The 26,983-nt window shown below is 43.2% G+C and overlaps 1 long non-coding RNA gene and 1 pseudogene across 2 annotated transcripts in view; one reads left to right on the forward strand and one right to left on the reverse strand.

The window, feature by feature from the left end:
* LOC123001090 (uncharacterized) overlaps positions 1-26,983 on the reverse strand; it is a 299,959-nt gene that overhangs the window by 199,636 nt on the left and 73,340 nt on the right. The window lies entirely within an intron of this gene.
* On the forward strand, positions 25,270-26,269 carry LOC113255480 (glyceraldehyde-3-phosphate dehydrogenase-like; annotated as a pseudogene).

Genomic DNA, 26,983 nt, shown 5'->3' on the forward strand with positions numbered 1-26,983 from the left:
ATTTTTTAAAGTAAATTAAATCGATTTCTTATTATTTACCTCTGATGTTAAACGTATACCCTTTATTAGGATTTTTTCCCATGCTTTTATCTCTCGATATTTTGGGTCAATGCTTTACCCATTATTTACTCAGTCATCCTATCTATAAGCTTGGACTCAATTCACAGGATTCCAGGAACATTTTTTAATCAATGGAACATTGAGAGTGGGCAGAAATCCATGTATCATTATCAGAAATTACAAACTGGTATTTCCTGTTCCAGTCTTCCCTACTACAGAACTGAGTTATGGACCCAAAGCCAAAGGGCTCTCTCCTCTGCCTTCAGGTAACTGAAGGAGATTAAAATATTTTTTTGAAGTCTGTTGAGAATGTGATTATATAAACATTCAAGCCATTTGACATCCTCAGAGTCAGGAAATTCTTCCTCATAGCTACCCGAATCTCTCCAGCTGCAGTAGAAGCCCATTTTGAATTTGATTTGGGGACTGGAAGACTTATTGAACTCCTTTATTTCACAGATGAGGGAGCAGTGGGAAAGCAGACACCACAGTGCCGTATTGTCAATGCATCCTTAGCAATGACAGGATGGGGGGGCGGGATTTTTGGGAGTCATTCCTACCCACAGTCAGAAAGTCTTTTACCTACCATCACATGATCAGCCAGGATCAACTTCATGAACCCCAACCAGAACAGCCCTGAAAGACCCAGCCCCACATGCCTGACAAGAGTAAAGCAATGGGATGGAGAATTAGGAGTATCCTTCATGGCATTACAACTTTAAACAATGGGTAAATTTTAGATTATACTCAATGTAAGGACAAAGCTACTTTTCCTAATTTCTAATGTATCATACACAAAACCTCCCTCCCCATAGAATCATAGAAACTGTGTAAAGAAAGCTAGAAAGACCAGGAAGAAAAATGCGTGCAGCTTTCTCTTGTCTGACATGAGAAATAGATTTCACTAATGCAAATCAGGACAACTGAAGGTCTCGTGATAATGCAGCATTCAGTATTTTAAAACCACATCATGAGAATTCACGAAAAGAAAAATTTTTTTCTATTTCTCTAGCGAGTGCGTATGTGTGCACATGTGTGTGTGTGTGTGAATGTGTCTGAGAGCACACAAATACTGATAAAAAAATAAATGGCACAAGAAAAGGAGTATTCTACTCCCCTCCAACCAAAATGAATATGAGTTTCTTATAGGTGTGTTCCTCTTTTTAAAAGATAACCCACTTTGAAAGCTGGTAATCCAACTCTCCCCAACAGGAAGCTCTCGGGAAAATTACGTAGATGGTATTCGATTTACCAAAGGCTAACAGAATGCTTATGGGCAGATCCTTCTGTTTTAACCAATTCCAGAAATGGCCCTTCTGTGACGATGCTGGTGATAGAACATTCCAGCACTCCCTACTGGGCAGAACAAAGCTCACATTTCACACAATTCCAGATATCCTCAGGCCTCCTAAATTATCACCTGTGGTTTGGATCTAAGCAAACAGAAACCAGAAGAGGAGACCAATCATCAGTAAATCTCATAGATGCCAATTCACAAATACTAGGAGCCAAGGGAAATAACCAGGAAAGTCTTGAAGTGATGCTGCCAGAAAGGGAATTATGATCTGGTTGGCATTGGGGAACCTGCTGGAATAAATCAAATGCCTGAAATGTCAATACGGAGGCATGCAATCTGTGAAGAGAGGACAAAGAGGTGGGGCAAGGAGGGCTTGCGCTATAGATCAAAAAGGGTTGGACTCGCAATGAAATACAGATGGATGATAAAGGAAGTAGCAACGCTGAAGCTTTATGAGTTAAGGTAAAAGAAATATATGAAATAAAGGGGAATTAGCAGTGGGGGTCCTCTGTGCACTACTAAATCAGGATGCACTCACTGATAAATTACCGTAGAGGGGAAAAAACAGATACCCATGTCCCCCTAAATAAATAAAATGTAGCATGCAGTATAAATCCTGGCCTCTCCCTGCTGCTACCCACTACAATGTCCCAACGTTCTTCCCCGGGTTTTCCTTTTCCTCCCTCTGATTCCCAAGCCAGCCTGGGCACTGAGACCTCTGTTTAACTCCTCGCCTTTGAATTAATGACGACATTCTTGGTTTCAGTCCTGCGGGTCCCTGGGGCAGACTTCGACCACTCTGGGGTTTAAAGGCACAGTATAAATAAGGCAAACATAAGTGAAATGCTAAATGACAAGATCACAAAACTGGTACTCTAGATTTCAATTACGGAGACATTTCTTAAGGGATAATAAAAAGAGCAAAACGCAGGTCATCCGGGAATTTTTAGAGTTGCGTTGCTATTAGTTGCTTGTTTCATAAAGTGGAAAGGGCAGCTAGAGGTGAGGCAATTTGGGCCTGCTCACAACAAATAAGGAAGAAACAATCAGGGATCGCGAGGTGAAGGGCACTTGGGAGCATGACCTGAGTCCATTTGCTATGCTGAGAGGAGCCCTATTTGTGTAACTTCTCACAGATACACAAAATAGGAAAAAGGTGAAGCCATAAGAGAGAATTCTACCCTGAAAGTTAAAACTCACAAGGGAAAAATCTGTGAAGCAAAATTACACTGTGAAATGTCATTCTCTAAAGGGCTTAAACAAGAAGTGTGATAAATGTTATTACTCTGCCATGCCATAAGGGTGTCGAGGACTCCATCACTGCTCTGATTTTGCCCAACAAGTGCAAGACGGCAGTTAGAGGAAAACAGCCCCTGTTTCAAAGTGCTTTCAGCCTAAAGGCTGCAGGGAGAGAGGCAAGATGGAAAAACCACTAATACAACCATCGAGCTCATAAATAACTTTGGATCATCACTGTCTAGTTGCCCTCTTGGGTTTAAAGGCACCATGGGGTCAGGGTAAGCAAAGAATGAATACAGTTAAAGGTCAGAAAGGTCCAGAGAAAATCCACTCAAGAACCAAAAGAAAACCAGCCTAAGCCAATCTTTAAGACCAATTTTCTTAAAGATCTCAGCAAAACAGTTGCAAGAAACCCCCTAATGTCACTTCGAAATCAGGCAAGTGTGTCTAAGACCGGAGAACAGCTGCACTGCTAATCTGGGATGCAGATAAAAGAGTATCGAAACAGCTAGAAATTAACACCCATGGGGATGGTGCTCAGATATGTGATCACAGAAACTTTGCAAAATGTGTGTGCGTGTGTGTGTGCATATCGGTGTGTGTGTGTGTGTGTGTGTGTGTGTGTGGTCATGTCATCATGGACTCTAGCTGCTGTGCAAAAGAGACAGATTTTCATGAACTAAAAGTGCTATTTTAAGTATTTTTTTCATACTTCATTTCAACCTTTGCAATGGCTGGACATTAAGGCTATGCTATCCAAGTTGTAATCAAGCCTTCCCCAGCTACAGCCACTGTAATGCGATTTTCCAAGAAAGGTCCATAAATTAAGAGAAGGATCTGAGGGTGCCATGAAAGAAAAGGGCAGAAAGGGTCAAGAATCCAAAGGAGTTTGTTCCCCAAACTCTCCTCATATACTCGAACAACTAGCTATGAACGAGGAGTGCTCTTTGCCAGTGTACAAGGCCACCTCCCCGCTTCTCAGTGAATCAAAGCTACCACCAAAGGCAAGAGGGAAGACTGTGAGCTCAGCTTTGGGCTTCCCCAGCAAGGATGCTCAAAGTCACCCTCACAGACCCGCACAGAATGACAGGGAGATGTGCCAATGACATACTAATCTTTTAAATAGAAAGTTATAGAACGACATGTATAGTATAATCCCATTTTTGTTAAAACACACACACATTATGCCTATATATATTTCATGAGCATAGAAAAAGACCTAACACAATACACACAAATCTTTAACAGTTTACCCTTGAGTGAGAGTAAAGGGAGAACTTTTATTTTGACTTGATGTTCTTGCATTGTTTCAATTTTTATAATAATCGTGTCTTATTTTCATAATTTGAAAAAACAACTTTGATATTCCTCGAATTCAACCTTGAGGCCTCCTAGATGCCTTCCATGAGGGCTTGTTAAAACAAAGTAACATTTGTCTATTCAACTTCCCTGAAATCTCTTCAGGTCAAGAGTTCACCTTCCCTGTGAAAGACAGACAGACGGAGCCAATGCTCCGGGTGAAGGAGACAAGACGCAGGACAGCCGTACGCAGGCCATGTGCCTGGTCTGGATCTGGATCAAAGAAGCTCATTGTCGTTGTCTTGCTATAAATTGACAAAATTTGGATGAAGTCTACAGATTTAGTAGTACTGTCGATCTAATTTCTTAATTTTGATAACTGTACTCCGGATATATAAGAAAATATCCTTAAAATACTCACTGAACTAGAACCCTAAAGAGGCATCTATCTTGTCTTCTGCTCCCACTTAAGTAGGTCATAAAAAACACAGATAGAGATACACACAAAGAGAAAGAAAGAGAAAGTAAATGTGGCAAAATGTTAACATTTGGGCGATCTGGGTAGAATTTACACAGGAATCCTTTGTACTATTCTTGTAACTTTTCTTTAAATCTTAAATTATTTCAAAATAAGGTTTTTTTAAAAAACCCAGAAGGAAGGGAGGGAGGGAAGGAGAAAGGAAGGAAACTTGTTCTAGTTCTTGCTTACAAATGGTGCTCTGGTCCTCCCTGTTCTGTTTCGTTGGTTTTATTCATTTACATGGTTTGATCTTATCCATGAAAGCTGATGTATCTTCAGAAGAAAAAGCGAGTTTTCACAAATATTTGAGATTAATTTAGCTAATAAACATCTCAACATATTTCACAAGCAAATACTGATAGCGAGTGTGAGCAACCTGATTTACTAACGGGTCCGAAAATGTAAGAAATTTGGACGGAGTCAGAATAAGTCGGTGGTAGGATTGGAAATAGAAACCACGTTTCCTAGCAGCTCATTCAGTAGTTTTTAAGCCAGAATTTTGTGATGCAGCAACTATTCTACAGTGGAAAATTGCCCCTGGGGAGCTCCAAGAGTTCATCAAAGGCACAGGGTCAGAGTCCTCTGTCTGCAATGGTGGGACACTGGTCATACTGCTATGCACCCCATAAATCACAAATAATAATATCCCGAGGCATTCTCTTCTGTATTAAAAGATAAGAACTCTGTTTTTGTTTCCAGAACCATTGCTCTCTTTCCCTGCTTCACATGGCTCATGTAATTCAGAAGATAGACTTCATTCAAAGAATGAAAAATAGGTGAGTCTGAATCCCAGTGCCTCTCTCCATCAATTCAGCAAGCCGCAGAACGTTATCTGCCTTGTAAGTAGCTCGGCTCCCTCTAACAAGATGAATTCCTTTTCGAAAACAGGTTTGTATTTAGGGTTTCACCACCAGCAGTGTTAGCACCACTCTGAGGAAAGGATGCCCAAATATGGACCTTACAGAGTGCACGTGGCCCTCATCTTTGGAGAAAAAGAGATAGTAGTCCTCGCAAACACCCAGCCGTAGCAGCGCATGATAAAGAAACATTCTCCATGAAGCCTGGCAGAAACAGAGAGGCAGGCCGAACTCCAAAGTCATCAGCGAAGTAGAACTGGCTCTAGAGGCTTCTGCAGGCAGCATTCGCGTGGACCGAAACCTTCCTGCTCCGAGTGTAGTCCACACCCCAGCAGCCTCAGGACCCCCAGGTGCTTGTTAGAAACGCAGAAGCTCAGGCCCCTTCATGGGTACATTGAATCAGTATCTGCATTTTAGCAAGATCTCCAGGAGACTCTGCTGCACATTGGACTCTGAGAAACACTGGGCTGGAGGAAATTATACCATAGAGAGCTCGAGCCTAAGAGAAGCAGGAGGAAAACTATATGCACGCGTGTGCGCACGTGCACACGCATGCGCGTGGACGGACACACGCTGCTGTGAAGCAAATATGACCCCAAAAGACCCCTGTTCTAGTCTGAACTACCCACACACTGGCATCCAATACTCTGCCACTTCATCCCCCATCCCACCTGTATTCATCCATCCCTCCCATGAGTCATGGATCCATGACCCCTGTTCATCCCAAGTGAAGGGCAAATGCTAAGCAGCCTCGTGGACTGTCGTCTTAGAAAGATGATCATATGCCTTATATCTTTCATCCTATTAATGTGGATGAATCATATTTATTGATTTGCATACGTTGAACCATCCTTGCATCCCACGGGTGAATTCCACTTGATCATGGTGTATGATCCTTTTACTGTGCTATTGATCCAGTTTGCTAGTATTTTGTTGAGAATTTTTGCAACTAGATTCATCAGGAGTATTGGCCTGTCATTTTTCTTTTCTTATAGTCTGACTGTGCAACTTTTACTTGTCTGGGAGACTAAAGGAAATAATTTCTATTTATTGAGCGACTACTATGTACCAGGTCATGTTGCAGGTACTGTACAAATATAATTTCACTTAATGCTTGTAACAATCCTGTACAGTAATACCTCTTTACCTCTATTATTTTAATTTAAAAACTGAGGCTTTGCCCAAGATCACAAAGCAAGAAAATGTTTGAGCTAAGATCTTACTCTAGGTTTCAAGTTCTGTGTTCTTTCTCCTATACCACAATTACACAGAAACTAAGTTTCTGTTTTTGATTTTAATCTTCTTTTTTTTTTTTTTTTAAGATTTTATTTATTTATTTTGACACAGAGAGACAGCCAGCGAGAGAGGGAACACAAGCAGGGGGAGTGGGAGAGGAAGAAGCAGGCTCCTAGCGGAGAAGCCTGATGTGGGGCTCAATCCCAGAACCCCAGGATCACACCCTGAGCCAAAGGCAGACGCTTAACGATTGCACCACCAAGGTGCCCCTAATCTTCTTATTTCTTAAAGGAAAAAAAATAGCAATTCTGTATGACTCCACTTCCACAGGAAAGTGGATTCCATTCAGGGCAGTATATCTAGTTTCGGCCAGGCCAGAAATTGTTCATGAGCTGTTATTGGAGATGGGAAGGAAATTTATGAAATGTGATGGAGTCATTGTCTGACAGCCTTCCACGGGTTTCTCGAGGTCATCCAGGCTAAATACATCCCAGACCATGCACTTCCCTTAAAGCACTGGCTTGAATGATAACATGGGGAGAAATTCACTTCCATCAGAATCCACCCCATTCCAGTGAAACATTCTACCCTCAAATAGAGCCAAATTACTCCAATTCTTCCTTGGAGGCCCCTCAAAATAACCCCAAGCTCCTCTCTTCAACAGCCTTTCAAGAAGTGAAGACAACAAACAGGATACACACAAAAGCCAAGTTTCTCCCTTGCCATTAAATAGGCTTCCTGGTCTTTGATCTCTTCCTTATAGGACATAATTTTCAATCTCTTTTCCATCCCGGTTCCTGCCCCAGGCACCCTTCAACCTGGCCATGCCCCCACTTTACAGCGAGCACCCACAACCGGGCTCACAATTCTGGCTGTGGTGTGGCCGAGGCAGAGTCATTTTCTCCCTCGAGTCTCCCCCACCTCTCTCTCCACCTCCTGATTTCTACCCGAGTCCCTCACACACAAGCTGATCCGAAACGTAATTCATCTACTGAAGGGCAAAGTCGCTGATAACTACACAAATGCATTAACTCTCTGAAGTGTTTCGCCAACCCACTCACCCACCTGCCTCCGAAGTGGCAACGTGATCAATCAAGTCGGTTTCATGTTCCGCGGCCCCCACAGTACAGAGGGAAAATTAATGACACTGCCTGTGCTCGCTAGAGAAGCAACTCAACTAGACAGCAGCCTTCACAACAGAGAAGGCACGCGTCGCTTTTACTCATCCTGTAAGAAAGAAAAAGAATACATTATAAAATTTGGGGGGTTTTACTTCATATCTATTTATATACAGGAAGTAACAAGTTCTTTGTCCAAAGGCCAGAGCCGGGCTTAGGCTCTACTGACCTAAGTGAAAACTAGGGTTTCTCTTTTCACTCAGTACTCAAGCATTTTGCAGACCCCAAAGGCAGTGAAGTCAGAAGTATTTGATTTAGAGTCTTAACCCAGCCTCTGTGGTTTGCAGATGGGACTTCCAACCCACTCAGTGGGAATGGATGCACTACAGGGCCAGGAAAGGCCCCTCCACGCCATCCATCATAGGCTCCCGGCACTGTGCTTCATTTCCTGCCCAGCAGACCCAGAGAGTAAAGGCTAGCTACATCTCTCTGTCCCTCTCTCTCTCTCTTACTCTCAGTCTTTCTGCCCGCCCCCCATTCTTGTTTCAAGACAAGCTCAGGGGTCAGCCTCTCCGTTACAAAACTCATATCCATCCCCTGCACGGAAGAACCATGAGGTGTTAAAACCTAATCCGGGGGCGCCTGGGTGGCGCAGTCGTTAAGCGTCTGCCCTCGGCTCAGGGCGTGATCCCAGCGTTCTGGGATCGAGCCCCACATCAGGCTCCTCCGCTATGAGCCTGCTTCTTCCTCTCCCACTCCCCCTGCTTGTGTTCCCTCTCTCGCTGGCTGTCTCTCTCTGTCAAATAAATAAATAAAAAATCTTTTAAAAAAATAAATAAATAAATAAATAAATAAATAAAACCTAATCCGGTCTGCTATACACACAGTTTCCAGACTGTTCCTCTTTCCCTCACCATCTTCAGAAGGCAACAGCCTCTCTATACCTCCTCACTTCTCTTTACCAAGACCTACTCAGGCTTACGCATCCTTAAACATGTTTCCTAAATTGGATTTCCCAGCACCGGCATTATTTATGCAGAAACAGCACAGAATGATGTGGTATTTGGGCTGTGGAGAACTTAGTATAGGGCAGTGGTTTTCCACCTGTCTTCCACAGAGACCTAGGTTATCAGGAGGCAAAGGGAAGGCCCACAGATGGGCTTCAGAACCCCCTCACATTTCTCGTTTTTAGGTTTAGGAATTCTATGTAGTTTTTTTCTTTACTAGGAGTACTCTTTCACTCAAAAGTTAAAAAAAAAAAAAGGCAACATTACCACACGGAGACGTTCCTTTCCTCACACATCGCCCTATGACCATGAAACACATACAAGGAATGATGCGTGCCTTTTCTATGCTGTCATGGAAGAAAAAGAGCTACGAAAAGCCTTTGTGTTGGGTAGTAAAAGCTACAAACAGGCAGAATGTTTACTGCTTCAGCCTCCCTAGTGCTTAGAAAGACACAGTACCAGAGAACTTGGGATCATCTGTCCAGCCCTTCGTTATTCAGACGTGAAAATGAAAACGCGCGGGGGTTAATGGCTTGCTTTATTAGAAGCAGAGTCGATAGCACAACTTTTTTATAGATAGTAGAGACTCAGTGTTGAAAGAATACATGTTTACATAATTAATTTGTTAATATATACCCAAGTCACTCCAGAAAAAAGTTCAGGTGATTTTCTAAGACACAGAAAACCAAAAAAGAATGGTATGTAATAGGAGTGGGGAAAAAATGAGTGGCTATGACTACAGTTTTCCTTGTCTTGAACTCAACTCCAGAAATGTGTTCTTTGCTGCCTCAAGTCCTCGAGACTCAGAAAATTTACATTCATTGCACTTTCCTCGGCTGTTCTAAATTTTGAGTGATGAACAATTTTCTACTTAGAACATTATATTGCTAGTGAGAAGCCAGGGAGGACTCGCGGCGAGGAGGTTTCTTGCGGGTAATATATTTAGGTGGATGCCGCCTTGATTTCATGAAAAGTTGTTTGCTCTTCTCTCAAGACCAGAGCCTTTCTACTTGCGCTTGCTAGAAGAAAATAGAATCAGCTGAAAGAGCAGCCCAAGCAGAAGGCCTGGCGGGGGGGGGGGGGGGGGGGGCAGGTTGACATATGCTGTGTGCGGACACCTCACAGAGGCTGCTGTCTTGCTTCCCCGAGATGGGCCTGCACACCAGCTTGGTAGACAAGCAGAATCTCAGGCCCCAGCCCCACTGGATCAGAATCCGCTTTCCTGCAAGATCTCCAGGGGCTCTGAATGCACATTAAAGTTTGAGAAACAGTGGTCCGCAACATCCTTACACCTTCAGGTACAGACACTCAAGAGGCAGCCATAGAATAACTAACTAGAGCCTGACCTGTAGTGAAGGAATGGGGCACGCTGATGAGAGGCTTTTGGCTTTTTTGGGAGGGAAGACTTTGCTTTGATGTCGGTTTGTTTATAAAGTTTTTTGTTGTCCTTGTTACTCTTCAGGGAAAATATCAAGTGAAAGTGAAATGGGAAAAAGGTGCTTTTTGAGCCAGTTTGATGAGTCATACTTTGGCACACATTGACAAAGATATTCACCCCCAGGGGGCATAATTGTTCTTGAGAAGTGACTTTGGTGTAGAGAAAACTTTTGTTTCCAGAGGCGCAGGCTACACAGCACGGAGTGGAATAGAAATATGGCGATTATCCAGTTCATTTACTTGCTGTACACAGCCAGACAAACCAATCCAGGTAGCGCAGGCTATAAAAAACATTCTGAGGTGCCTGAATTATCCAGGTTCACTGCTAACGCTGTTCAAATGAACTGGATCACAGCCAGACTTGCACATCTTCTGTGCTTTTAAACCTCGTGCAAGGGAAACGTGCACCAGCAGACTCCAGAAGGGGAGGAAGAGGGGTAAGTAACCCCTGGACCCGGACAGCATCTGATGAGGGGTAACATTAGGCTTTGGCAGAGCTTCGGCTGCTCTGTGTGCAAAGCAGTTATCGCGTGGAAGGCAGGGCGGCCTGCCAAAATACAGACACGGGGACCAACCAAAGGATAATTGCTGTAAATTCCATACAGAGAGCAAAGACAGAGATGTCAGCAAAAACACGTCGCCCGGCTGGGTAGCAGCACACACAGGATTGCAGGGTAGAGTCCGACAAGAAAGGGGAGATTTTTGAAAAGGCCAAATTTGTTCAAACTAGGTATGGCAGGCCAGCTGGAAGACATGTCAGTCAAGGACTAGAGTCTCTGCTCCAAGGTATTTCTGTTACTTGTACATGACAGCTTCTCAAAACTAAATATAAGGAAAAATTATAGATAGATTTCCTCCAGGCATCGGGTATGTTCTGATTGCAATTTAGGGAAGAAGAGACACTAACCAGGATTTGTTCAAGCCCTCCTAGGTGCCAAGGCCCCTTGCAGGTGCTTTGCGTAGATCTTTAAAAGCTGGCTATAAGGGGAGGGGTTTGGCCTAGGAATCAACCACCCCTAAAGGGTTCTTGTTTGGACTTTAGGGATCCTTAAAGATCCTGAAATGTATGAAATCTTTTGCATGTGTATTTTCTTCTGGGAGGAGAGCTAAGTCTCAGGGCATGCTCAAAGGGACCATGACCCCCAAAAGGTTAAAAAATTACAGTTCTCTGAATGAACTACAAAGGATGAAGGAACTAATAACTATTGAGTGTAGGCCCTATACTTTCTAACATCATTTGATCCTCCTAAAAACCCAAAGGTAAGTGATATTATCCCCATTTTACCGTTAAGAAAAAGTAAGCCTAAAAGAGAAGCCTTACCAGGTAAACACACCTAGTAACTATGAGACCTGGAACCTAAATTCAGTCTTAATCTAGTCCAAAATCCAAACTTTTTCTAGGATACTATGCTTTCTGGGGCTTCCCGGGGGCTGGGGGGAGGGAGGGGGCATAAAGAATTAGTGAAGGAAGACCAATGTGACATCGCAGCTGGCTCTTGAAGAATGAGTCGCGTCTGGGCATCTGGAGGTAAAAGGAAAGGCGTTCCGGGTGGAAAGGACAAGGTGAGAAGCTGACCAGTGAGAAGAGATAGAACCCTAACGGAGGATATCATCTTCGCTCCTGCCTGCTCGGGAGCTTCCTAAAGGCTTGAGGGCCAAGTAACGTCCCCAAGACTAAACACACCCAGGGGTTACACTTCTAGCCCCTTTGGTTTCAAATTTCCTGTCACCCAAACCCCAGTGCAACCAGAGGATAACCACTCCTATCAGAGACCCTGACAGAAAGCCCAGGGGCTGCTTAATGCCCGGTATCGATTCAAACAAGTGCATTTTGATTATTTCTAATGTGTCTCGAGCCAGGAGAGCAGGTTTACTGCAGGTCAGGAAGAAGCCAAGAGCTTACCCAGGGCCACTGGAGCCCAAAGAGCAACGTGCAGCCTGTCTGGGAGTGAAAGATCATCCGTTAAGTGTGAGGGTTTAATGCATCTCCAGTCCCCCAAGACGCTCTTCTCTCAACATAAATAATATCCAGAGACTAACATACTCCACGTGCACCACAACACATTTAATCAGGCTTTTAGACACGCATCGACTATACGGTGGGACCCTGCTGCCTTCTGAGATGGAAAAGCCACTCGACAAGGGGAATAGAAGCATGGAATCCCACGTAATTGAATTGTGGTCTTAAATCCTGTGATTAACAGATGGCAAAGTCCTGCCTCGGCACACTCGCGGCCCCCCCCACCCCCGGGGAGACACTGTGCACACCCCCTCAGACCGTCAGCGGCAGCCTCCTTGCTTTAGCTCCCATGTTATTTTTAGCAATCAGCTCTTTTTTTTGGGGGGGGGGTCTTGTTTCCATAATTTTGTTTTATTAAATTTTTATTTAAGTATCGTTGACGTATCATCTCTTATTAGTTTCAGGTGTCCAACACAGTGATTCGACAATTAAACACATGACAAAATGCTCACCAGAAGTGTGGTTACCATGTGTCACCACACAAAGGAATAACAATATTATTGACTGTATAAGCCCTATGCTGCACTTTTTACCCCTGTAACTTATTTATGTTAGAACTGGAAGTCTGTACCCCTTCATCTATTTCCCCCATCCCTCCATTCTCCTCACCTCTGGTGACCACCAGCTTGTTCCCTATGCCTATGAGTCTGTTTCTCTTGTTGTTTGTTTGTCATTTGTTCCACATATATGAAATCATAGGGTATTTGTCTTTCTCTGACTTATTTCCCTCAGCATAATATCCTCTAGGTCCATCCCTGTCATCACAAACGGCAAGATTTCGTTCTTTTTTATGACTGAGTAACATCCCATCGTGTGTGCACACCACCTCTTCTTCATCCATTCATCTATGGATGGACGTTTAGGTTGCCTCCATATCTTGGCTACTGTAAATAATGCTGCAGTATACATAAGGGTACATATGTCTTTGCAAGTTAGTGTTTTCATTTTCCTAGAGTAAATACCCAGAAGTGGAATTACTGGATCACATGGTACTTCTATTTTTGGTTTTCTGAGGAACCTCCATACTGTATTCTTTTGGAGTTTTATAGCCTCATGTCTTCTGTTTAGGTCTTTAATCCACTTCGAGTTTATTTTTGTGTGTGGTATAAGAAAGTGGTCCAGCGCCTGGGTGGCTCAGTCGGTGAAGTGGCTGCCTTTGGCTCAGGTCATGGTCTCGGGGTCCTGGGATCCAGCCCCACATGGGGCTCCCTGCTCAGCAAGGAGTCTGCTTCTCCCTCTCCCTCTTCCACTCCCCCTGCTTGTGCGTGCTCTCTCTCCCTGTCAAATAAATAAATAAAATCTTTTTTAAAAAGAAAGTGATCCAATTTCGTTTTGTTGCATGTTGCTGTCCAGTGTTCCCAAAGCCATTTGTTGAAGAGACTGTCTTCTTCCCATTGGATCCTCTGATTGACCATTTATGTGTGGGTGGATGTCTGGGCTGGCTATCCTGTTCCGCTGATCCACGTGTCTATTTTTGTGCCAGTACCGTACTGTTTGATTACTATGGCTCTGCAGTGCATCTTGGGATCTGGGATTGTGATGCCTCCAGCTTCGTCCTTCTTTCTTAAGATTGCTTTGGCTCTTTGCGGTCTTTTATAGTTCCATACAAATTTTAGGATTATTTGACATAAAATTTTTTGTGGTAATCTCATAATTTTTTGTATTTCTATGGTGTCAGTTGTAGCTTCTCCTCTTTTATTTCTGATTTTATTTATTTGAGTCCTCTCTCTTTCCTTCCTGATGAGACTGGCTAAAGGTTTATCGGTTTTGCTTATCATTCCAAAGAACCAGCTCTTAGTCTCATTGCTCTTTTCTGTTGTTTCTTTAGTCTCTATTTCATTTATTTCTGCTCTCATCATTATTATTTCCTTCCTTCTGCTAATTTGGGGTTTTATTTGTTCTTCTTTTTCTGGTTCCTTTAGGAATCAGGTTGGATTGTTTACTTGAGGTTTTTCTTCTTCCTTGAAATAGGCCCATATTGCCACTAACTTCCCTCTTAGAGCTGCTTTTGCGGCGTCCCAAAGATTTGAACCATAGTGTTTCCATTTCCATTTGTCTCCAGATATTTTTTTTATTTCTTCTTTGATTTCTTCATGGACTCGTTGTTTGTCTAGTAACATGTTAGTCAGACTCCATGTGTTTGTGTTTCTTCCAGTTTTTTTCTTATAATTGATTTCTAGTTTCATGCCATTATGTTCAGAAAAGATACTTGAGGGGCTCCTGGCCAGCTCAGTCAGTCAGTGGAGCAGGCAACTCTTGATCTCGGGGTTGTGAGTTCAAGCCCCACACTAGGTGTAGAGATTACTTAAAAATAAAATCTTAAAAAAAAAAAGAAACAAAAGATGCTTGATAGAACTTCAATCTTCTTAAATTTATTTAGATTTGTTTGGTGGCCTATCACATGATCTCTCCTGGAACATGGGCACTTACCTCTTCTTTATAAAGGAACCATTTCGTGAGCATTATTATTGTTCAAGTAATAACTCCAACCAAATTTTCTCATTGGCTTATAAATGAATTTAAGTGTATATAATAGCCCAAACTTCTTCAGGCTCCCTGGGTGGGAATTCTTGAAATTGTACTTTCCATAAATAGAAGGCAAAAAAATATTAAAAGACAAAGATACATTCTATTCATCTTATGTCAGTAGATCAGAAGTTCCTTTAGGGAAGAAACAGGTTATTTGGCTGGTTGATTTAACATTGAGTCCTAACTATCCTCATGTACCGTAGAAATAAATCTATCAATATACTTCATTACAAGAAAAACACATTGCTCTCTTTAAACAGGACCAAGCAGCATTCCCTTGGAGGCTTCAACAACTTGAAAGAGCAGCTCCTGTTCTCAAAAATATGGGTAGAAAATCCTGCATTCTAGTCCATAAAATTGGAATATAAGATTTTCCCTCTCTAAAACGACTAGGTAGGTGATAGGAAATGGAGGACTTGCTGTGGAAGGGGGCAGGAGAACTCAGAATCCCTGGCAATATTTCACTTTCAATGCACACAACCTCAAAAATCCTGTATAATTAGGAGGTTTCATATTTAGTATTTCTCAAACTGTGGTTTTGATTGAAATGGATATGCTGCATAATGAAACTTAAACATAAAAATTTTAAACACACCCCAAAAAAGTAGACAAATTTCTAACCGAGTCACTATCAAGACCAGGAAATATGTCCCCGTACATGCATTGCAGATGCCCCCAGCATATCACTTAAAAGTGCTATCCTTACATCGGGGGTTGGGGGGAGGACACAGGAGAAAGGGTGGCTGCAGTTTTAGCCTCATCGACAAACACCGAGACCGTCTACCAGAACAGCACAACCCAGAGCTCCGGGATAATTGTGAGCCCAACTTTGGCAGCTTGTTATCAATTCAGTGTGGGTGCCGTTTTGTAAACACATCTAATTTGGTTTAAAATTTTAATCCATAAAGTCATTACTAAAGGGCTCCAGGCTGCTACAATGAGGAACCAACTGCTTCTGAAGCAGACAGGGAAGGCACCAGAGCCAGGCAGGGTTTTCTGTCCTCAGGTCCCTCCTTTGTCTCCCTTATTCTGCTCCGGTCTCTCATTTCCTTCTCAGCAGTGTGCTGACTTTCCCATGCATAGTTTCCCTCTCGCACCAGCAATTTTCCGTTGCTATACAACTGGTTTTCTGTCTCTATATCTATACCTGTCCCTCTCTGTGTCTCCCTCTGTCTCTCTCTCTCACACACACACACAGAATTTCTTTGCCTCTTTCTGACCCGTTATTCCAATCACCACCTCCTCTATGCTTCTGATTTAATCTACTTCTCTACTTCTCCGATATAAATGTGGCTCTTTAACAGAAAGCTCAGGCTAGGGAGTTTGGGGGAAAGAAATTGTCTTAAAGAGCTGATGGAGGAAACGTAGCTGCCTGGCAGATGGACTGACCGGGCGGACGGCATCTTGTCAGTTGCCCTCCTTTGAGTATTGGTTCTCATGGGTAATTAACCATAAGATGAGAGGGTTTTTTCAACAGAGAGACCAAAAGGTGAATCTTTTAAAACATGGCATGTTACAAAATTTGGTTTATCTAACAAACTATGTATCAGACCTGGTTCTAAGGGACTTGTGAATTTCAGCCACCTATTTACTCTTCATAACAACCTTGTGAGATGGTATTTTTCCTCTCTCTCATCTCCCCAGAGACGGAAGCACAGAGAGGTCAAGAAGCTTGCCCAAAGTCACACAACTGGAAAGTGACTGTGAGGATTTCCACCCAGACGGTTTGTCTCCAGAGTCTATGCATTTAACCGCTACACTCTGCTGCTTCTCATTTGATTGACTGCATCTCTGTCTAATAGAGAGGAAAATTTGCATTCATTTTTTATGCATTCTATCAACTATTAAAGCCAAGTTTCTCTCTCAGAGAAAATAGATGACTGATTTACCCTATTGGATAATTATTACCCTAGTTACCCTATTGGGTAAATATTTATCCTATTGTATAAATCAGTTATTGCTCAAAACACGTTTACGGCCCCCACCACTAACAACACGCACGTGAACCAGTAAAGTTCTAGACCAACTTCTCACCTTCCTTCACCCTTTTCCTTCTGCCAGTCCACATACATAACACACGCAATTCGCTTCCCAAAAAGCAGCTTCTTAACCGGTCTCAGGGACTTCACTCTCCTGCTCAGTGATGTCTAAGAGGGTGGCCCAGAGCAGCCAAGCAGATATGGCCCCCGGAGCGCCCAACACAGGGGCCCAGGAAGCTTCCCTAGAGAAGAATCGGGGTCGATCTAGAAATTCTCTACATCTGTGCTGCTCTGTGGTCATCTACCTAACTTACTTGCATTCAACATTCAAGTGGGTAAAACAAACCCGAGACGATTTGGGAAAGCCAGGAGCGAGGTCCCATTCTTTTCTGTAATAATAATAATATTTCTGTTCAGCGGGACTCACATTTTGGTCGCATTTCTTCCAAAGCATGCGTTGCTTTAGGATTGTAAGACCCAAAGGCCCCAGGATTTCTCCTCTTTCAAAAATGGATGGTTCTGCTTTTCATTTAAGGTGCAGTTTAGAAAGAAGCAGCCTGTGAAACCAATTAACTAATTGGAAATCACTTAATGACTGTGGCAGCATTTTGGATTTCTGGCGTTGGTTCACAGCAGTCCAGAGAAATTGCTTTTCAATATTATGATAAGGTAAGCTGTGGAGCCTCCCGGGAGACGGCCGAGGCTGCTGAGAGAGACAATGAGCTCTACTATGCCCCCCAAAATAAGGAGGCATTATGACAGGGAATTCCGTGATTGTAAAGCAAGCACAACATAAAAATCCGAAGATCTGTCGAGATCTGCTGAAAAATCAAGGTGCGGTTATCATTCCTTGCTATGACTTTGGAGAGCTGACAATCTTCGCGTAGACATTATGCTGTTGAAATTGCTCTCACAGAGAGAGCCAGGCATGTGCAGAAACAGAGGTAACATGGGGAGGAGAAAAAAATAAGAGAGTAAAGGCTCACTGTAGAACAATTGTCCAATTAATTGTTTTTGTGTGAACAGAGTCACGTCCACATTAGGGAAGTAATCTAGTTAATCGCTCAAGAGTTAACATAGCCAGAGAAAATAAATTACCCCAAACACAGTATTTTATCCGTTCACCATTTGCTTGTTTCAAGGTAGTGAATGCTCTTAGCACATTTCTAAGTAGCATCATTCATTAGAACCAAAATCATCACTGTGGAAAACAGTAGCCTCAATCTCTAATAGTCTATCTAATTCCTTTTGGCTCTCCTTTAAAAAGAGGCGTAAGGATAGGCACACATCTGTGCAATTTAAAACTGCTTATTTCTCTGGGTCTCAGAATTATTTTATGAGCACGGATGGCAATTCCCTTCGCCTCTCTTTGCCTTCGTTTACTCAGCTGTAAAATGGCCTGATGCCTGTGAGAAGAAATCGGCTGATTCAAATGATGGTGGGGTTTCACAAACTTAGTGCTGCAAGTTCCTCCAGCAGTGACAAACTTTCCTTTTTTCCTTCCCCATTGACACAGTAAGTTTGGGCCACAAAGACTCTCTCCTGGAGATATCTGCTGTCGTTTCCCAACATGAGGGAAATTCTCTCCACCTGCTTGTCACTCCACTGGCTGCATGTGGGCCTTCCCCAGTCCCCAGCTTTATTAATTCAGTAACGTAGATGCCTCCACTGGGTACTGTCTTAGATGCTTGCTTCGTACCCAGCTATTACCCAAAGGACAGAAGGTCTTCCCTTCTGAGGCAACAGCGTCAATAAAGACGAGGGCCATTCCCACGTTGCTATGCCAAGCATCGGCCCACCAGACTGCAGGGCTGTGGTAGCCCTTTCCCATCACCTGCCTCGGACGGGGTGCTCATTCAAAGTGGGGTGCACTCTGCAGAGCCTTATCCCTGGAAGTCCTGCACACAGGAAATGCCCAAGGCAAGGAGAGCAGCATTAAAACTACAATAAGTTGAGGACTCTTCCTTTAAAATAACGTTTCATCCCCTGGTGGGAGGGGCAGGAAATGTGTGTTTTATTACCTTGCTTAGGATTTAACTTCTAATCTGCATTCTAGAAGATGACATCCAACTAATATCAAGATTATGTCAAGATAACAGGGCTGATAACTCATCGTAATTACCGATGAAGAGAATCAGAAAGGAAAACAGAACACTGCATTTAATATATGCGAGGGGAGTGCCTTATTGTGAATTTCCTGGATGTAAGTTGAACTACCTTAGGAAATAAGAGGGAAACATTTTCATCTTCTTAATAAAAGAATAACCTGAAAAATATCAAAGGAGGAAAATCTTGCAAATGAACCTTCGGATCGGCTCAGGACATTTTCCAGGATGACGCACCTGATGGGACGTGTGGGTCGACGGACAGCGATCCGGAGCTCATCCGGCCCACTTACAACACGCTGCACACTGACCCGAAGACGAGGCAATAGCAGCGAAGACGGGCTGATTGCCAACTGGTACAGCCTCATCTACAAAGCTCCGCACTCTGGGGCTTACACGTCTCTGCCCAACGAAGGGTGAGCAACGAAGTCCATTGCACAAAGACAAGATCGAGGCCAAAGTCTAACAAGAGCTCCCCTGTTCCTGAGTCCTTGACTTAGTGAATGTTATTACAAAAAGAAAAAATATACTTTTATCTAGGTTGTTACTTTTTCCCTCTGCTGTCTTCTGTGGCTTTGCCTATAAGCTCACAGTTTGTAGTTAAATTGGACAATTACCACGCGAGAAGTGAATAATTAATGAACAGTCACCGTATATGTTTGGGAAAGTGTGACCCAATCATTGAACAGAGAGCTGAACCACTAAAATAAATGACTTGTTCCACTCATTACCAGACCAGTATTTGTTTAGAGGTTCCTAGGTGCCCTATCAAAATTCTAATCAGTTCTATTTAAATTACATTTTTTGCACTGCATTGTTATAAATGCTAATTTATGCCTAGAACGGAACAGCTTTATTTCTTACCTCCTGAAGAAACGGATGAATAAAAACATACTTCTACAGGGCATAAAAGATTATCAAGGGTTCAATGACTATTGGATTTTGCACTTGCCAAAACACATCCTGAAACTCAGAGCTGAAGCTTTAGGAGACAACAAGGACATTCACATCCTCCCACGACAAAGCTGTCCCTGTGAGGAGGCAGAGGACTGTCACAGCAGCTTCTGCAACCACAACCCGAGACGTCCTGCTATTGGGGACAGGAGCAGCTTTGAGGGGGAGGAAGGGAAAGAAGAGGAAATTCTTCCTGCTAGGGAAGAATGACCCAAAGGATCTTACAGGCAAATGGTTATTTCATAATCTCTGGACAACCTTCCTGCGCTGAGGGAAACTTCTCCAAGCCTGGAACCACATCTACTTTGCCAATGATATACATCTCCACCAGCTAATAGGAGGCGACAAAGTGGCATATAAAATGGTAACTGCACCTCTTTTTTCCCAATTAGTTTGGTCTCCAGCCTTAGTCCCAAAGCTGCTCTAACCAATGAGAGCTGTTCCACCCCCAAGAAGACAGAAGCACGGTTTTGCTCTCTCTGATGTACAAAGTCAAGCCACTTGCGGCCTGGGAGTGGCCTAGCCAGGCCCCAAGCATCGGCGATCTAGAAGACCTCAGAAGAGAAAGAAGGTGGAGAGTGATGTTCTAGAAATAGCTAGAAATCTCCTAATGAGACCACAGACGTCCCACTTGTAAAGTGACTTCCTCCAATACGATGCTCCCACACATCCCAGGCCTGGTGTCTCTGTGGAAGTCAGTGAGCCTGCCATTAGCCCTCCTGAAGTGGGAGGCATCGAACTCGGAATCCATTGCTAGACGTTTTTTGTGAGCTGAGGAATTACCGTGAGAGGATTGAATTTCCAAGTGGAAGTCAGCAGCTGCTGGGGAGGCTGAGGCCACCTCAATCATCCTGCGCCACCAAGTCTCTTGAGGAAAGGGGGCAAGGCAAGGCCGGATCAACCTGGCTTAGGGCTGCATGGCCAGGGGGATGGAAAACATAGGTTCATACAAGCATTTAACCTCTTTTAAGCAGTGCAATGTGGCTGGGGCTTAAAACAAGGCTGGAACATTTTCTCACTTATTATCACCTTGATAACCTGTTCTTGTAGCTAAGGAAAGAGTGTGGGGAAGAAGGGGGTGGCGAGGGGGAGCACTGGGAGAGGAGGGGCAGGTCAGAGCACTGAGCAAGAGGAGAGCAAGCTGCTGTTTTCTTGTTTTGCGAGTGCAGTTAGGAAAGGGGGAAGGTAGTTTGTTGTCTAAATATTTCTCCTTTTAAAAGTAAACAGTATTTTGTCCAGAAGTACGGCTAATCACTTCACGGGAAAGGGAAAAAAAAAAAAAGAATAGCTTTCATTCATTTTCTTTGAAACCTATTCATCAGTTTGAAGGTAAAATTTCTCTATGAAATACCTAAGTAATGGTGACACTTCTGCAAGACCTAGAGGTGCGGAAGGGGTGGAGAGCAGAGAAGGAAGGCAGAGCCAGGGAGAGCTGTGCTCGGTCATGGGTCTCAGTCATCAGTGGACAGAAGATGGCCACCTGGGACAGAAAGTGGCCCCAAAGGCTTTTGCGGCAGGACTGGTCCTCAGCAAGAAAGCCCCTCCCCACGCCTTCCCAGAGCTGGGCTTAAGAAGCATGCCTCCCTCTGAGATACAAACTGAGGGCTTCAGAGGGGAGGGGGGTGGGGGAATGGGATAGACTGGTGATGGGTAGTAAGGAGGGCACGTATTGCATGGTGCACTGGGTGTTATACGCAACTAATGAATCATCGAACTTTACATCAGAAACCAGGGATGTACTGTACGGTGACTAACATAATATAATTAAAAAAAAAAGAAGAAGAAGCATGCCCCCCAGCTCCAGGGCCGAAACTAGAGAAATGAAGCTGTCCAGTGATGTTTCTCAATCTTGTTTCAACTACAATAATAATTGATCCTAATATTCATAAAAATTACTCATCCTCCTTCAAAGTTTCTTGAGCCAAACCCAGATTAAAGCCAAATGATGGGAGCCTGTTTGTGTAAAAATCTCACTGCCATTCCAACCACCAGATGATTCTATAAGCCACTTACCACCACCCCCCGCCTGAGATGCGTTAGTACCAGATAACAGTTCTGGCCAAATCCTGATCGCTTACATTTGAGCTCTAGAATTTCAGTTCTCTAATCTGAAAAAGAAAATTCAGTCACTGGGGAATGTGTATTGTCTACCTTATTTGTTACCAACTTTTCAGATTGGGATGCTTGCTCATCGTTGTGATTTTCTTACTATTTTCATTGCAGGAATTTAACGTTAACTGAATGGCCACAATTTTTCTGACTCAATCCAGGATCAATGATATGGGAATTTCACTGAATCATACTTAGCACTGTCTCCAGGCCCATCATTTAGCTGTTCATTTCAAAAGGTGATGTTCTCAATCAAAACCTTACCCATATTAGAAGTATAAGACAAGAAGTCAAATGAGAAGACACATTCCATCTGTGAAGTGATTCACATATTTAATACATCAGTCTAGCCTCCATCCATATCACTCATAAAAATATCAAACAAAACCAAAGAGAGTCATGTGACATATCACTAGTGATCTCATTCCAGATTAAAATCAGTAATCAATCAATATTACATATATCTTATTGTTCCACCTTCTTAACAATTACTTAAAAGACTAAACAGAAGGGCATATTGTTAAACTCGAAGATGATACAAAGCTCAGAGAGGTGGTTAATATTTTGGACTTCACATGACTCAAAAGTTCTTGCCAAGCTGGACGTTTTCTACACAAATGTAATATAAGATACCACGGGAATAAATGTAGCCTTGTACTTAAGTTCAAAAAGCCATTATAAGTACATTACATGTTACCAAAAATCATGTGAAAAATCAGTGAGGCTCTTACTTTGCTTATAAAATCAGTAAAAGCCATTGTTCTATGACTGCCCAAAATGCTAATGCAATTTTATTTTTTTAAAGATTATTTGTGTATTTTGGAGAGAGAGAGGGTGAAAGGAAGGGCAGAGGGAAAGAACCTTCAAGCAGATCTGAGCGTGGAGCCGAAGGCGGGGCCTGATCCTACAACCCATGAGATCATGACCTGAGCCAAAACCAAGAGTCCAATGCTCAACTGACTGAGCCACCCAGGCGCTCCTGCTAATTCAATTTTAGATGTCATTAATAGGCACCTAGTCCAAAACAGTAGTTGTATGGTGTAAGACATCACATCGCTAGCCTAGAAAAGTTAATATAATCTCTTTCACCAGCTATGTGAATTTGAGCAAGTCATGTGATTTGAGCCCCAATGTTCTCATCTGAAAATGGAAATAATAATAGTTGACAAACATATTCCCACAAAACTGTTATAAAATCAAATGAAACCATGTCCATAAAAGTGTTTTTAAAATTATAAAGTGTCACTGCACTGGACATCTGCTGTTTGTTACCCAACAACCATCCACTTCTTTCTGATAAATATAATACAGCTCTCCTCTGAGGAACTTCCCCTCCACCATCCTAGCCACATTGTGGGCCCCAACTGGCTGAGGCCACGGAAGTCTGTTTAGGAATGGACACATAACCCAATCAGGGCCAAGGAGACACGAGGAGTCTATGCTACAGCTCTTTCAAAAACAGAAGTCTCGCTCCTTTTCTGCATCTGGTAATCTAAGGTGAGACTTGGGTTAGCACCCCACTACCCAGGAAAGAGTCAGCCTTAAAATGAGCTGATAGACAGAAGAAGGCAGAAATGAAAGAGACAAGAAGACCTCATTTGATATTCTGGATTAGACCCTGCTCCTGGAGGAAGCCCAGATTCCCATGACCGTGCTATATTCCCAGCCAATAGTTTCCCTTTTTTAAGTCAATTTGAGCAAGGTGTTTCTGTAACTTGCAACAGGAAATGTCCTATGATTATACATTGGTTTTAATGTCTTGGAAAATCCAGTTATTCAATTATATGGAAAAAATTAATAAGACTTTTCAAATGGAGATACAGATATATATATATAGATATATAGATATATTTCTTCAACAAAAATCAAATCTATATTTAGAAAGTGCTAGACTGCTGTAATTGTTAGATTGTGCTAGATTGTTAGATTGCTAGGTTAGATTGTGTTTCCCGAAACAAACAAAATTTCATTACTGACTATGCCTTGGATTCTAAAACTCATACAAGGAATTACATAAAAATTTTGTTCTAAAGATAATTTTTTAGCATTCTGCCTCTGGGAAAGCCATGTTTCCAGCCTTCCTCATCTTGTCTTCTTTGTCTTCCTGCTGAGCTAATAGCCAGATCTCCAACTAAAACAGCAGTACCCATCTCTGATTAATGGGACCTTTCTCCCCACCTTTTTTAATGGCTTCCTCCCATTGCGATTTCAATCAGAACATTGCTGGGAATCCCTCCTGGTGCCTCTCCAGGACCACTTCTATTGCCATTTTTTATATACTCCTCCTCAAGAAGGGAAAAGCCAAAGAAATGTCTCCATATTCCGCGGCTGAAATCAATGTGGAATGTGAAGAAACTATAGCACTCTCTTGCCAGAGAGGGTCTATATGATATTCAGCTAGTCCAGGGGTCAGCAATGGGCTAAATCCAGCCCACCTGATTTTGATTTGCAAGTGTTGATAAATAAACACAACATGCTTATTTGTTACACATTGTCTATGGCTGTTTTCATGCTACAATAGCAGAGTTGAGTAGTCGAGAAAAAAAACAGTATGGCCCAAAAAGCCTAAAATATTTACTATCTGGCCCTTTATTTATAAAGTGTGCAGACTTCTGACCTAATCCAATCATTAAGCCTAGAAGCTTAGGCCCAGGAAGGGCCAAATGGTAGATAAGAGGCCTAACCCAAATTTATTCTATGTGGTATTTTCATGTGCTATTCTTAGCCCCGTACTAGATTAGAGGCGCCTGAAAGCAGCTATTGGACCTTATCTTTCTGTCGTATCCAAAATAATGGAGGCTGAATACTGAAGTCACCATTAAAGCGAGTTAAATAAATGCATAGGGATTGAGGAAATTAAGAGATTCCTTCAGAGACCTCTCTTCTATGTAAACCATTTCCTCTCCAGCCTCCACAGCCCCCAAATATTTGTAGCCACAAACCAGTCCTCCTCACACTGGTCATCAAGCCACTATCTATGACATTCCCTGTAAAAGGCCATAATAGTAGCCACCTACCAGAGTTGTGAGGGTCAAATGAGATAAAGTGTGTGAGGCACGCAGCACAGTGCCTGGTTTACGCTCAACATTCAGAGAGTAGCAGATGATGATGGTGGTTTATCATTATCATAAAAATGGAGGCACCCTGAAATACAACTGGGTATTGGGGGAACAAAATAACTGAACTGAGGGTTTCTCTTAGATTCTCCCACAAGCAAAATATGAGGGAAAATACAAGAAGGTGGGGTTCCAACACTCAATTTCTGCAAATAATCCAATTCATATTCAATTGCCATCATCCAAGGAAGTCAGAGCACAAGTGGAGGAAACATTTTCCCAGATCCCGACAGTACTCACAACACTGGAAGGGCAGAAAAAGAGTCTTTCCTTGGGGCCAGAGCATTACATATATCAACACATAATAAACTAAGGGCTCTCTGCTCCTCCCTGTTCGACAGACAGCCACATCTTCTGGCGCAGTGCCAGCCGCGTCAGTGAGACATGATGGGGAAGGTCAGAGTAAACTGATTCAGCCATATTAGGCGCCTGAGTTTCTTTTAACCCAGGCAAAGTGTATTTTATCTCCATCTACAACCCCTTCATTGACCTCAACTACAGGGTCTGTATGTTCCAGAATGATTCCACCCACAGCAAATACATGGCACAGTCAAGGCTGAGAACAGGAAACTTGTCATCAATGGAAAGCCCAGCTCCATCTTCCAGGAGTGAGATCCCACCAACAACAGATGGGGTGATGCTGGTTGGTACTGAGTATGTTATGGAGTCCACTGGGTCTTCACCGCTATGGAGAAGGCTGGGGCTCACTTGAAGGGTGGGGCCAAGAGGGTCATCATCTCTGCCCCTTCCACTGATGCCTCCATGTTTGTGATGGGCGTGAACCATAAGAATTATGACAACACCCTTAAGATCATCAGCAATGCTTCCTGTACCACCAATTGCTTGGTCCCTCTGGCCAAGGTCATCCATGACAACTTTGGCATCATGGAGGGACCCATGTCTATAGTCTATGCCATCACTGCCACCCAGAAGACTGTGGACAGCCCCTCTAGGAAGCTGTGGGGTGATGGTGGAGGGGCTGCCCACAACATCATCTCTGCTTCTACTGGAGCTGCCAAGGCTATAGGCGAGGTCATCCCTGAGCTAAATGGGAAGCTCACTGGCATGGCCTTCCTTGTCCCCACCCCCCACATGTCAGTCGTGGATCTGACATGCTCCCTGGAGAAAGCTGCCAGATATGATGACATCAAGAAGGTGGTGAAGCAGACATCAGAGGGCCCCCACAAGGACATCCTGGCCCACACTGAGGACCAGGTTATGTGTCTCCTGCAACTGTAACAGTGACACTTGCTCTTCCACCTTTGATGCTGGGGCTGGCATTGCTCTCAATGACCAATTTGTCAAGCTCATTTCCCAGTATGACAATGAATTTGGCTATGGCAACTGGGTGATAGACCTTATAGTCCCTATGGCCTCCAAGGAGTAAGAGCCCCCGGACCACCAGCCTCAGCGAGAATAAGAGGAAGAGAAAAGCCCTCAGCTGCTGGGGAGTCCTTGCCCCAACTCATCCCCCAATATACTGAGAATCTCCCAACCTCCAGTTTCCATCCCAGACCTCCTGAAGAAAGGGAGGGGCTTAGGGAGCCCTACCTTGTCATGTACCACTAATAAAGTATACTGTACCCAGAGTAAATAAATAAACAAATGAGGGGAAAACCTAGCAGTGTATCAAACAGCATGTGTATAGTGTGGAACCACTTGGGCCAAGGATAGTTGTCCTAACCATCCTCACAATGGGAATAGTCCCACATGATTCCAGGAGACCCCTCGGGCCACACAGGCCTCTGTCTAGTCTGACTAATCCTTCCTTCTTTAGATTTTATGGCCATAACTCTCTCTCAGTCAACAGGAATTTATTGTCATTGCTCAACAGCATACCACCTACATTGTATGAAAGACTTAACCAGGGGCAAAATATTTTTGCCATTCATTCCACCCTTTTGCCAAAGAATTATGCTTATGATGTTATTTTGCATTTTGATCATGCCTAACATGGACATCGGAAGAGAAAAATAAGCCTTATCACCCCAGCCATTGGAAATAGACAAGAACTCCTCCGCACCATCTCTCTGGCCTAAGATGGCAGGTGGCAATCCCCCTTTAGATAAACGCCCCTTTAGAACCGAACAGGACAGTTAGA

Source organism: Ursus arctos, unplaced genomic scaffold (assembly GCF_023065955.2).
Source record: "Ursus arctos isolate Adak ecotype North America unplaced genomic scaffold, UrsArc2.0 scaffold_11, whole genome shotgun sequence".
NCBI classification, from domain to species: Eukaryota; Metazoa; Chordata; class Mammalia; order Carnivora; family Ursidae; genus Ursus; species Ursus arctos.